The following is a 12207-nucleotide window of genomic DNA, read 5'->3' on the forward strand; positions in this document are numbered from 1 at the left end:
CGTGGAACTGGGCTTGTGAGCGTGGCTGCTGATTTCACTGGCCATATCCTTGGTAGCAATTATGGCTCTGGTCGCATCGCTAATTTCAAATCCTTCTTTGACGTACACTGGAGCGGGATGTTTCTCCCTTCTCCCCATTTTCTGATTACTCAAGTTGAACTGAAGAGCCAAGCTTCAAAATTAGTCCCAGTTTCCAAATTACCTTTCTTTCAGGCTTGCTGTCCCTACCATTAGCATTTCACGTTATTCCCATAGATACCGTACCAGGCAAACATACGCAGCTCTTGCCCTGAAGAAATCATGGTACAGACCTGAGGTGTGACAACGAGCAAGCCCTAACAGAGCGGGGATTGGAAGGAATGAGGTAATGAGCATCAGGCATGTGCACTGCGCGGTGGATTTCTACGGAGAGATTAAATTATTTTTGTTTATTTAATTATTAAACTCAGAAGAATTTCTAGCAACCCTCACGGGACCAGGAACCACAGGTTTGGTTCAGGTCTATTCCTAGCGTCTAAATTAAAAATGAAAAACAGCTGGTGGGTTATTCTGTGGCTGCAACAGAAGCCGACAGCCTGTCCTGTCCCCACGCATGGCAGAGAGCGCATGGTGGGAAGGGAATGGCACAGACCGCGGGCTTCGTTCCTACCTGTGTGCCGCAGGGGCTGAGCCGGTGTCTGCGCATAACTGAGGCAGCCAGGCTCACGTGCTCTGGCCAGGACTCCCCATCAGCCGCCTGCTTTTGAAGGTTACTCACAAAGAAAGAGGAAGAAGATTAAGGGGTACTGTTAGTGTGCATCTCTGAGCTTCACCAAGGTTAAAAACCCAACATTAAAGAAAAAAGGCAGAACCTGCGTTTTCTGTAGAAGAGGCAAGGTGAAGTTTAAGAAACCAGTATGTTACCAAATCCCGTTTTTTTGTAACTACGTTATCAACAGAACCAAAGAAAATGCTGGTGATAAAAGAAATTATCTGAATGCAGAAATATTTTTTTTATGTAGCAAGAAATAAATCAGGTTACCACACAGGGAAGGAGCGGCATTGGACGGTGCTTTTGAGAGGAAACGGATGCAAGGTGAATATGCACCTGCAATGACGGACGAGGGAAGGCTGATCTACAGGGTTGCCACACAGTTAGCAGTCGTTTAGGAAACCTTTAGAAACCTCACCCCACCTGGCAGCAGCATTCTCTGGGCCAAGCAGAAGTGGCTGGATTGCCACTCCAGGATGATCTCCGTTGTGACTTATGTGGCAGAAACCCTTGTAACAAGGAAAGGGATTATGATGTTGAAATCTGGTCTCAGGGGACCAAATTTCAAAATTCAAAATTCCCCTCAAAACAATGCATGAGCCATTTAACTCTGCTTCTCAGGTCTTTCTAAAGTGGGAGCATCATTTCTCCCTCCCATATGGATTAGACAACAGAAGGAACATCACTGACTGGCAGATGCTGCACAAATGGAGATAGCAGTTACTGCAGGGAAGTGCTTTAAGCTGTGAAGTACAATGACTAGAAGCTGAAGTCCTTTAAAGCTTTACAGAAACTTTCCTCATTCACTCATGGCTGGCCCGCCATGCGAGGCAGGTGGAGCACGCTGCCCTTGGAGGTTACTCTGCTGCTGGATGTTGATGCACGATGCATCGACTTGAATGTTCACAGATGTTTTTTTCTTAGCAGATAAAGGATGAAATAAACTGAAGACTTGGGCAGATTTCATGAAGTATTTTCTAGAGCTGTCTATAGGGGAACATAGGACAATGTCTCCCCTGTTGCCTTCACCAGGGTGATGCCTGGTACACAGAGGTTTTAATTCTCTCGACAGAAAGACGCTGCACAGTAACTGAAGCTGCACATCCCTCTTCTCTGCAGTGTGGAGTGAAAAGACATTTCTTGCAGTTAGGGAATCATGAACTTCAGCAGGCACTCCCTTCACTCCCAGCCCATTGAATACCTGCCAGAAAAGAAACCCACCGTGTCTGTAACAGCATGCATCTTTTGTTTGCCGTGATGTTTTTGAGGGGGAACATTAAACTTGCCTGAACAAAACAAAAATTAACATCTGAAGTGTCTCAGTTTTAAAATAGCAGGTAACATGTTTGGCAGAGGACAAATCCATGACAAAGAGTTCAATAAAAGTGGGAGATGGGATAGCTCATGGGACCGGTACCTTAAACTTCCAACAGGGGTATGAAATGGTGCTTACAAATAGTAAATGGAAGACTATTGCTAAATGTTAATAACAACAGCATCATGCCACCAGCCTCCTATTTACATATATATTAAAATGACCGTGACTTTCCTGATTGTGTTTTCTCTCTGGAAACATCCTGGGAATCAATATGGAAGACTCATAAAAATCAAGGATTACATGAAAATATTGGAGAGCATTTTTTAAACCAGGAACTTGTGATTTGTGATCTTTCACATTTTCTCGGGAATTCTTCTTCCAAGAGTTGTCCTCGTGACCAGTGCTGGGCATTCACACAAACGCGTGCACTGCAGCCACAGAGATGCCAAGGCGACGGCTCGTGTGCTGGCAGATGGTCTCACGCTGGGCAGTGTTTCTCACCTCCTCCCAGAAAATGGCAGTGGGCCAGAATCTGTGGTGCTCTGAAGTATGTAATTATCAGGGGTGATGTGTAGGCCCAGCGCTTGGGAACACTTCGTCTTGCTATTTGCAGGTTAATTTGTGTGGACAGTATTGTGACATATGCTTCCAGTGACACCTATTATATTTAATAAAAGCAGAAGTTGCCTTGGCATGCCAAAAAATCCGGTATTTTTTCCCCACAATGTACTCTTGCAGTTCTTAACAAACTCATGACCAATGGATACCATGCCCGGCAAATGGGAATTTAATTTCCAGATTTCTGTTTTATAATTTCTTTGGACAGCTACCTTGGCCTTTTTAGCCACAGATTTTCTGGGATATCCCAAGAAGTAACCAGGTCAGGCTCTTCCATCCAGAAGATGAGCAATTCCTCATTAAGTACTACGCAATGGAAGTACTTTTACCAGCCACCCATTTGGCAAATACTTGCTGCTTTCAAATGTCAGATAAATTGGCACCGAGCTTGTGTATTTAGGAGCCTTGAAAGTGCCAGGGAGCTTAGGACGTGCAATAAATGTTGATGAAGACCTATGGGCCAAGTTCACCTTGCTAGAAATCGAGAGATTAACTTGATGGATCCATTTGGCTCCAGGTGCCTACAGCCATCGCCACATGCTGAAAAGTGTCAGATCTCACCGGTGCTCACCACGTTGCCCGTGCGGTCAGCCAACAAGAAACTGATCCCCTGTGCCCTGAGCAAACAAGCTCTGAACCTCCAGAGGCCATCACCTCGCTCGCTGGGTGAAGGACAGCTTGAATGGAAGAAGTCACGCTCGAGACTGGCTCCCGACTTGCCAAAGGAAAAGGTGAAAGCTACCTTTTTCACTCACCCCTTTCACTGGTAAAAGAGAAGGACAAATTAAATTGCGCTACAAATGTATTCCTAAGCCTTGAGAACCATAAGGAAGAGAAGGAACATGTTTTGTCATCTGAAAAATCAAATGAAGTGAACTGCAGAAACCACAAGGTTTGTTTACTACAGGAAGCACTTATGTTTCCAGACTTGAGAGCAGTTTCTCCACAATCCTGATTAAAATTACTCATCAAAACATTGCACAGAATTAACTTCATTTCATATGGTGAACAATTATGCAGTTTGGGTAGAGTGGAAAGTATCCAGAATGTTATTAGTTAGTGTTCAGCAGAGGCATGTGGTAAAATTTCTTCTTTTTTCCTGTCAGAGCTGTATGCCAGTACAGATTTTTACCAAGAAAAGCAAAGGTGAGTGTAGATGAATAGGAGCTGGAAAGACTCAGACTTTAAAACAGCAGTGCGGGAACGAACAGCAGTGAAACACGGTTTTTCAAAGCAAAGTTTCACATCTTGCTCTTCTATAAACCAGTTGCAGAACAAAACAACTAGAGGAAATTGGTTGTGTGCTGCATGACACAAATAGCTTTCAAACAGCTTTTTTTTCCAGCAGCTATCTTGGATGTTACAGGGCTAGGGTTCAATCATGCAAATACTCACACCCCTTCTTGACTTGAAGAATTAACAGAGATAGGATTTAAATGAACACATACCAACACCATAGACATGTGTGATGATCGCACTTGGAAAAAAAAAAATCTTTCAATTTTGATTAAGCTGATCAGTGTGTTCTCCTCTATCACCTTTTCTGTGCTTAGGGAAATTACAGGATTAGACTTCTCATGATGCCTTTAGCATTTCTGTGTTAAAGAAAGCTTGGCAGGCGGCTTACAAAAGAGAGACATAGGAAATAGATCCACTGCAAACTCAGTCGTGGCTGGGACCTAACTTCTGGTGCAGTTTGTTTTAGTAACACAGCTTGGACTAGTGCAGTACTTAATAAGCAACGCTAATCCACAGTGGATTAACATTTCACCTAAAAGTATAATGTTTATTGTCATAAATCCATCACGAAATTACAGCAATTATAAATTAAAATAATGATCTTCAAGAAAAACTTACTGCAGAAGGAAAAAAAATATATAGTTTTTTCCTTCTGCTCGGGCACACGGCTGGAAAAGCCTCATGCTGACAAAGCATGTTAAAGATCTCACATAGAACTCTTATCATAGCCAGCCCATGTTTGCACAGCCTTTCAGTCAAAAGGGTTTTACTAAAGGATATTTGAACAAGAAAAGAACCCTTGAATCAGGCAGACACCGTGGATGAAAGATAATTTTGACAAAGCTCATACATGCAAGCTTAAAACAAAAGCATGAAACTCCTCCAGATTTATAGCCAACTTTGTTCCTTTCACAGTGCTGGCTTTCACATACTTTGTGAAAAAATGTTGTCATAACAATAAAGCGTGAATAGGCAAATCCATGTATTCCCAGTTGTTGTCCCAAGCAAACAAGAAAAACATTTCACACTTCACAATTAATACAATGTCCCTTTGTCCTGACACATGAAAGAGCTATTTGAAACAAATAAACGAAGGGATAACTAAATTTTTATTAAAGTCTGGATTTTAAAAAAATATTCAATGTATTTTCACATTTTCTTTTTGCAATTGAAACTTTTCCACCAGTTCCAGCTACATAATACCAACAGAAAAAGCCCAGAAAAGATATCAAAGGGCAATATATTGTATGCTCCAGTCTCCCCTCATCAACAGAAAATGTATTAAGGTAATTAAAAGCCCTGCTCATAAACCCCGGGGCCTCCTCCCCAGAGTGCTCCAGATGAGTGCTGATGCATTGACTAAAACATTAAAAGAACAGAATCCATCCCAAGGTGTCAATCTATAAGTAGTTATTGATATGTAGCTCTGTTGACTTACTAGTCCCAACAGCCACAGCTTTGGTCTCTTCCTGATGGGCATTCCTGGTGTACCTACCACCCCAACATCGCCCTGAGTGCCACCTAGAAAGGTGACTTAGGACTCCATGAGAAGTCATGGCCACAAGGAGACAGACAAGGCCAAGAAGCAGATCACTTTGAGCGAGTTGAGGTTGATGATGGTGGTGGTGGTGGTGGCCAATGCCCTGGAAAGACAGCTCCTTTGTCCCTGAGGCCTGCTGGATAGCAGTTGGATGAAGCTGAAGATCCCAGAGCCCATAAGGAGAGACAGGACTTGACTGGTGTCATAAGTCTTACGGTTTGGACATTTATATACAAGTTGTAGTATTCAGTTAATCAATATACACCGTTCCTTTTTAAATACTTTCACCATAGCTAAGCCAAACATTGGAAGGTGGATTAAAAGAAAAGGATTCTGCATTTTTCTCCTACCCTTCCCCTTCTTTTGTCTTAGCAAAGGTTATAGTTTTCTATACCCAGGCATAACGTAGCTTAACTGAGTCACAGCCGGTATAGCCAGCTCTTTATTATCACCGACTGCGTACTCTTCTCTGAACCGTGTGTCCTTTGCTGATTTTTGCCATTTTAAGTACCCAGATTTTCTTCCTAGGCTCACACAGACTTTTAGAATAAGGATGGTCTCTGAGTACCGAGAAAAAGAGGTCACTCAATTTACTCCTTGTTCTCATCGTCTGCCTCTCTGCCTTACTTTTACTCTTTGCTCTCATGCATTATGCTCTGCAAGCTAGCCAAAACTTGCAATTACAAAACTATACGAGCAGGCAAAATCATTATTGGTAAAAGTTTGGCCTGTCTGTATCAGTTCTAAGTTTTTCATCCATCGTTGTTTGCTCGATGCATCCATTTTCTTCCTGGCGTATCACTGCTTCTCTCCTGGTTAACGTCACGCCGAGCCCACCAGGAGCCCAGCCTTCCCCCGTGCCCAGGCTCCCCAGGAGCGGCGCGTAGCTCCAGGACACGCTCCATGCACACTTCTCCAGAAGCCAGCAGGAGCTGCAGGGTTGCTAGAGCTTTGGGGGCTGTAGGACTTTGTTGTTATTCACCACACATTTACCCTCCCGATTCCCAACACCATTCCACTTTTGCATGGCATTCAGTTTCCCATAGCTGGCTTAGGAGGCTGACATTTGCACAGGGAAAAGCAGAAACTGGGTCTTGAGCCTAGAGCTTGGGGTCTGAGCCAACGGCCTTTGCGGGAGGGCTTCATTTCTGTAAATTGAGCTGGTGCCTGTGAAAGTGTAGGTGCGTCGAGCTGCTCGAGCTCAGTGCTAGTCTCTCTGTAGCCGTGACAATCTGACACTTTCCGCCCTGAACGTTTTACGTCTGATGGCTTTTCCACTTCTCCCAGCCGAGAGAAAAAGAGAAGGGCATTCCCAGTTCTCTCCCCATGCCCCTCACTGCCCCGCTGGTGGGCTAACAGGGCTTCCTCCGCCGGGATCACCACAGCCCCTTGTCCATGCTGAGGCGAGAGGTGAGGACGGGGCAGCAGCCGCCGTACCTCGACGTGTTAATTAAGCAAAATGTGGCGATGGCAGCGCAGGCCTCAGGCCTCGCCGCCAGCCGAGCCCTGCCGCGCAGCAGGCCGGGCCTCTCCGGCAGCGGGGCGAGCGCGCTCAATGAAGACGCTGGGAGTTCTTAAGACATCTTTTGAAAGGGATTAAACAGACCCCACATTGGATTAGAAAGATGATGCCTGACACATTTAGTTTCCGTTACCTTTTGTGTACCCGCTCAGTGCACAGACCTGTACCAAACAGTGCATTGTAATGCAGATTTCCTTGAATCGCTCTGGGATTTCACAGCATCCATAAGAACCTCACAGCAGGAAACCCTATTATTAAGCTATCTGCACATATCATGTGGTAAGCTATGCCTAAGGGCCATCTAGAGGATGCTGAGTTACAAGAAAGCGGAGGGGTCAGGGGTTTGTTGTGAGAAAAAGAAGAACTTTAATCTCAGGGTGCCAGTAGCGGGGTGTGGGGAAGTGCCTCCGCATTCCTCAGTTTTCCCCATCCCTCCACCTACCGAAGTGTATTGTGGAGTAAATTAGAGAAATTCCCACACTGCAATGTCTGATCAGAAAAAATGGTTTGTTCCCAGAGGAACCACTTCAACTATAAATGACAAAGAATAGATAAGGCTGAGCAGAGCAACCCAATAAAACGGTACCATTTGGTGAAGATATTTTAATACAGTTCTTTCCTCCAGTGCAGGAAAAAGAAGGCTCCAGTGAAGTTTCCAAGAGAAATGTGTGTTTAATAGCTCTCTTGCACTCTCTTGAAGGAAACCGCTCAAAAATCTGAACCCCCTTTTTAAGAGAGGGGCACAGGAAAGAAAGAATCACGCAAATCATTTATCTCATGCATGCTAAGGAGAAGGAACAATTTCTGCCCTCAACTCATGACCACAGAGTTATTTTGAGGGAGGTCTGCTATTTAAGCCATGCCGTTTTTCTTATTTTTACTGGCACTGAAGAGGCAAAAGGTTGTGTGCGGAAGGGAAAGGCTTTGCTGCCTCTGTGAGAAATGCCAGCACTCAGCTCCACCGGGGAGAGCCGCGACGACCTGCCACGCAGGCTGCCTCCCTGAACCCAGCCAGCAAGCTGACCAAGCTCGGTCTTCTGTGATAAATAAATCAGTAAATGTGACCATTTGAAATCCCCGAAATCCAAGTCCGCCCACCAGCCCTTTCAAATGTTCTTCCCCAAGCCCCCAGTTCAGAGGAAGCACAGACCTCGTGGCAGATGCTCAAGTGCTTTGCTGCTGCACGTGCCAATGCAAACAAGCCAAGGGGAACTTTCAAAGCCCTCCCTAAAAGTTTCACTTAACACAAACAGGTCCTTCTACACACCTAAAATGTCAAAAAAAGACTCGATCCTATTCTTTCTTGCCCTTGATTCAATTTCAAAATCCAAGACAAGCTGGCAGTCAGCAATGTTAGTTTAGCTGTCATAAACTTAAAAAAAATAAGGAAAAAAAATCAAAAAAGAAATCAGAAGGGCTCATTTTCTCCACTCAAGCTGCAAAGAGATTTTGCCATAGACAAAGCTTTAAATATAAAAGAGTGAATAAATGAATAAAGCATTCTCCACAGGTATTCATTGCCATCAATTGAATTCAATGAGAAGTTCTTTGTTTGCAATATACCCATCAAAACATCTAGGCAAAATCTGACAAGACAAAAAATCACAAATCTTAGTAGGTTTGTAAGGGAGTTTCATTACATCTTCATTGCAATTTATTGATCCAACCCCTTTGGAAAACCTTCATATGGCCATTCTATATGTCTTCATAGAGGAAGATATGGCTACTTGGCTTTGGAGGCTCTTATTCTATTAAAATCTCAAATTAAAATTAACAAAAAGGCACAGTCTACTAGATAAATATAAACCTCTGAAATAAGCTGCATTTTGTGTGATAAGAAGAAAAGCATGCTGCTTCTGATACTTCTTTTGTTCTCCTTAACAGGTTGCTAATGAAAAATATAAAGGTGGAATGTATAGAAGGAAAAGAAACTAATTTCTTCTGAGCCAAAGGGTGAGCAGAGAACAGCAGACAGGTATTACTACATCTATAACTTCATGATCTAGACCGTTACTGGAAGGGGATTTAGCCACTGCAGTTAAGTTATGCTGTCTTACTATACCATAATAAAGTTTATGAAGTTTCCTTGATAATAAACTACCATGCATTCATTTTATAATTGTTAGTAACATAGATCTCATTTGAAGATTTTCCTTTGATGTGTGTTTTTCTTTCCTTTTTTTTTTCTTTCTGGGTGACTGATCTTTATGAATTACCCTCCAGTAACATTGTCCTCAAAATGTGGATTTTGTTTTTTAGACCATAGTACGTTGCAAATTAGCCCAGTGGAATTCATGAGGGGCTTATAGGAGGTGTCAGAAAAGAGAGCTATTGTATCACAGATGATTTATGATCATCTTTAAGACTCCACCTTGCTTGGACTTTGCTCAGGGAAACCAGTTATTTTCAGCTGTAGCAGTGAATCAGACAGGGATGTTAGCAGAAACCAAAAAACTAGGGTTGAAATCTAACCTCACGTGGTATATTTTTCTGCCCACGAAATCGGATCGTGTAATGTGCATATGTGAAGGCTTGTTTTACTTGTAATTGATTTGCAGGTATAGCAAGACCATCTGGGACTGATAATAAGTAGATAGTTTTTAAAGATAAGAAAACTTGTCCAAAGAGACACTGCCGAGAGATACCGGTGTTGGCATTTCATTACATTGAAATGCTCGCTAGGATGGACAAATTAACCATAGCATAATACTGTCTGAACCCTAAGCCACTTCTTCCACCAGCACCCACAAGATCTTTCCCAAATACAATAATAATATTCCACCTGCAACATGCCTGAAAGACCATTTGGGAGCCTAAAAGCAAAGGTAGGTTGAGGACTCAGCAAGTGGATCCTAACTCCCAGGAAGGTCCATGACACCACATTTCCCTTCCTGTATTTAGATGAATGAGGGGATTCAGCTAAATCTCCTCTACATGAAGTTTCTTCAACATCTCCGTAAGAAGTTTCCTCTGACAAACTTGCTGTCGGAGAGCCCTTTGTTTTGCAGACCCTGGAGTTGTGCTGGCAGTCCACGCTCCACGGCTCTGTGGAGCCGTGCCATGAGAAAGCCGGGGAGAGAGGTAAAATGAACAATGTCTGCCTGGGAGAAAGTCCAAGATTTATTTCTGACACTGGCCAAAAGGCAGGAAGAAAACTGTTGCTGTTGCCCAAGCGGGCAGCGCTGTGGCGAAGCAGAGGACTTGTACCAAAATAAGGAAACCACAACGTGCAATACAAACTCCAGTTTACTTGTTCAGGTATACACACAAGTACTGGTCAGATCATAAAGTTTATTCCGTTTTCTCAAAAACACACTGACTTCTGCCTGAATCCTTTGCTTTTTAAAATCCAAGCAATACAGTGGGAGAACCAAGGGTGTCTAAATGGACTGAGTGCTGGGCAAGCTCTCTCAGACAAATGGTTCAAGGAAGAATGTTACTCCTTTTCTCTAACTACAGCCCCATAGAATACATAGAACATAAAAGCTCAAATCAGAGAAAAAAATTAAACACTCCATGCATTATAAAGGAAAGTAAGGAAAGTTTGCTTATTGACACACTTTTCCTTTTAGGCATCTTGGGTAGAAGAAATACAAAGAAAGCTTTAGCCCAAGTGGACTCTCAAGTTCACAGAATATGTCATATTCATGTTACTATTTTAGGGCTTTTTTTTTTTTTATCTTTTTTTTTTTCCTTTTCTCTTTTTTTAATAAATTGCCCTGTGGGAAAAGCTGGCTGCAAGTCAACACCACAGAAACCTAATTTTAACTCCAATGAATACAACTATTTACAAGGCCCCCTTTCTGCAAAGGAAAAACCCTGCCATTCCTGGCAGTTTTGATGTGATACGGACACATATTTCTAAGACATTCAAATGGACTGGCTTAAAAAAATACTGTTTTTTCACTCATGCATCTTTAATGCTCAAACTGTTCTTGGCAGTTCCCAGTCAGAAGTACTGTCATTCAAAATAAGAGAATGACAGACATTAATATGGAAACATTCAAGCTTTTAACTGAGCCGGAACAATAATTATGCCATCCAATTTTATTTTGAAGAGTATTGACCTCGGTCTCCGCTAGCACACAAGATCCAAAAGACAAAGATATAAAAAGGTGTTAAGGGAAAGAAACACAGAAGTTTTTTGACCACAGCACATTGCACAGCATCGTAACCCGCGTTTGAAACTAAAAATATCACTGGGCGGGTATCGGGGGGATTCATGTTATGACACCACAGTGAATCAAGTCTTTACTACAGGAAACACTAATGCTCCGAAAACACTGTGCTAACACATCGAGGAAACAGCCATCCAAAGGGGAATTTAACATTGTACAACCTACACCACACTTTCCCTAAATATAAATAAATTACATGAACATATGCTATGTATGCTGCTCCCAGATGCTAGAAGTGCAAAGACCAATAATGAAAACCAACGCCAGCAGTGAAAGTCTGTCATTAAACACAACACTCGGGGAGTGTGGGGGGGAACAGCTTTTAATGAAACAGGTCACGACAGTCTGAAGGAAGCTGACAGCACCAGGGAACACTGGGGCTGACGTCTCCAAGTCTTCTCAGCACAAAACCGTGGTTAAAAATAACAGCCATAACCCCTCAGACAATGAAATTGCGTTTTATTACACCTATAAAAACATGCAGTTTTTTTCTGAGATAATAAACAGATGGTTGTATTATGCTCAGAAGCAAATGGGAGCGGACTATTTAGTACCGACATTAGATATTGCTGATATACTAAATTAAGTGTGGATGTTTATATGGACATTTGGCCAGCAAGAGTGCTGTCCCAGCAAAGGATGCACAGCCCTGCCTGCTCCTTTCTTCCAAACAGGAGGAGGGAAAGAAGGGGACAGGGGAGAGCTCAACCTGCAAAAGCAAGAGAGGAAAAATACCCCCAAAAAGAGAAGGCTGATTTAAATTTGACTTTGATTATCCTATTTATGGAGATGATCTCCAGCTACTCTTGCCTGTTCATGCAGTCCAATGAGGTGATGTCTCTGCTTACCACCTGCTTGTCTGCAGTCCAAGTCTGAATGACAGCTAGTGTTTTTTTAGCTAGTGCCAAGGGAGAAAAGAGGCTTTCCACTAGCCTGAATTAGGCATTTGCAAACATCCTGCAATGTTTGTGGTCCTAGTGACTGGTAGTCACCTTACAAACCCCAGGGATAAACCCGCGAGGTAAACCAAATGGAATTTTT

The sequence above is a fragment of the Anser brachyrhynchus genome (assembly GCF_964034855.1).
Source record: "Anser brachyrhynchus genome assembly, chromosome: 6".
NCBI lineage: Eukaryota > Metazoa > Chordata > Aves > Anseriformes > Anatidae > Anser > Anser brachyrhynchus.